Consider the following 1,861-nt stretch of genomic DNA (forward strand, 5'->3'; position numbering starts at 1 on the left):
ATATCACACTTGTACTTTTGAAAGGAGTTTGTTGCTTCTGAAAGTTTGGACCACTCTGCATTACTCAGCAAAATTTCATCCTTGATAGTAAGACCTGGTTTAAACACCTTACCAATGACCTCCATGTTGAAATGGACATGTTGTTCTTAAAGTTTTGCTGTAGGAATAATATAATGCCTGTCACTGTGGTACACCTTTGGGTTCTACACAGGCAAATAAAGGCTCCCTTCTTCAGACTGTTTTAATACTAGTGGTTTTGATCATTCCCACTTAGAAAATACCAAGAAAATTCATACACAGGGATGGATGTTATTGCATTTTGATAAAGATGGCCAGTTCTTATGGCTAGCATAGCCCAGAAAACATAGTTAGGGAAACTTAGTATTTTGGAATAGATGTTGTAGCCATTATGACTTCTTATGTATCTTATATCTAAATTTTTATGCAGGCTGTCATTTTACAGGTCCAAATATTCTAGAATAGTCTGCAGTGTTAATCATGCAAACAAAATATCAATCTCTATCCCACTCAAACAAAGTTTGATAATGGTAAAAATGACTCCTTGATAGAATTTAAATGTTTTATTTTTTCTTGGAAAATCAATTTCTCACTGCATGAGGTGAAAAATTTGATTCATTCAGCATGGCTCCGAGCAACACACAGTGCTTCAAGCTCAGCACTTTTTGTAGGTTCTCCTCATCTGAAATATCCAGATGCAGCCATTTTTTTCTCCAGCATGTTCAATTAAAGGTTTTGGAAGGTTCTTGCTTTCTGAAGTTTCTCATTTCCACTCTTCTACTAGGTTATTTAATTTTCCCACAATTAAAATCCTGCACCGCAATTCTTCTCCTTCTCTATAAACCCCAAAGGGCTCCAGAGTCTCAATTAACTTCAGTGTAAGTATCCAGCTAGTCTCCTTGGGAGATATTGAGGTGATAGCAAAACAGCGCCATGGAGCTTCCATGGTGGCTATATTTGCTGGGATCCCTGGGTTGTAACTGGAAATGACATTGTTTCCTGCACTTCTACTGTCCAGTTGCTAACTCACATCATGATCGCCCTGCGTGGGATCAACTGAGGCTTCCGGGGAGGACCTGCCCCAGCCCGGGGTCCAAAACTTTCCAGTACCCACAGCCACAGATTGGGTTTCTCCCCCTCCCCTTCATCTTAACATGGTAGCCAGGTGCCATATAAGCCACTACGGTATCTTAAGTCATGAATTGGGGTCTTTTACCTATTTACTCATTTCCTTTCTGCTTAAAATTTTCTAAAATTGTAGGGAGGAAATATCATTATTAGCATTAGAAAGTAATCAGTCCCAATGGAAAAATGTCCCCACGCAGCTCACCTTAACCCTCAGCTCTGTACTCATAGGAAGGCAGCACAGTGAAGGGAATGCCCATAGCCAAGAAAGCACCTCCCTGGAAAGTCCCTGAAAGTGTGGGAGCGGGCAGGAGGAAGACGATAACAAAATTACAAACCTTCACTAGAAATACCATACTCTTCATAGGGACAAAGAAGAAACAGAAAATACAGGGCTTTCCCTAACTTCTCCTTTCCTACTATCACACAAGTATCTCTTTTGTTAGAAAACACGTTTAATCCAGGACCTTAAAGACAAAGAAATCTAAAGAATGTAACCTCAATTTATCATGTCCTGTAATACAGGTAGAACCACTTAAAGAGTAGAAATCATGTTCAGTTGTACATCACATCTGATAATTCACTCCTTCAACGTATATTGAAAATTCTACTCAATAAAAGTGTGGCATTCCTATATACCATAATACAATCACTCTATTACTAAGGAAAACATATTCATTCTCTTCCAAACATTGGAAATCCAATATCCCAGTGATCA

At 39.0% G+C, this 1,861-nt stretch overlaps 1 pseudogene; it reads right to left on the reverse strand.

Moving 5' to 3' along the window:
* Nucleotides 1–247: 247 nt before the first annotated feature.
* LOC102026630 lies at nt 248–1,011 on the reverse strand (annotated as a pseudogene).
* Nucleotides 1,012–1,861: the final 850 nt, after the last annotated feature.

Source organism: Chinchilla lanigera, unplaced genomic scaffold, assembly GCF_000276665.1.
Source record: "Chinchilla lanigera isolate Chin_1 unplaced genomic scaffold, ChiLan1.0 scaffold00070, whole genome shotgun sequence".
NCBI classification, from domain to species: Eukaryota; Metazoa; Chordata; class Mammalia; order Rodentia; family Chinchillidae; genus Chinchilla; species Chinchilla lanigera.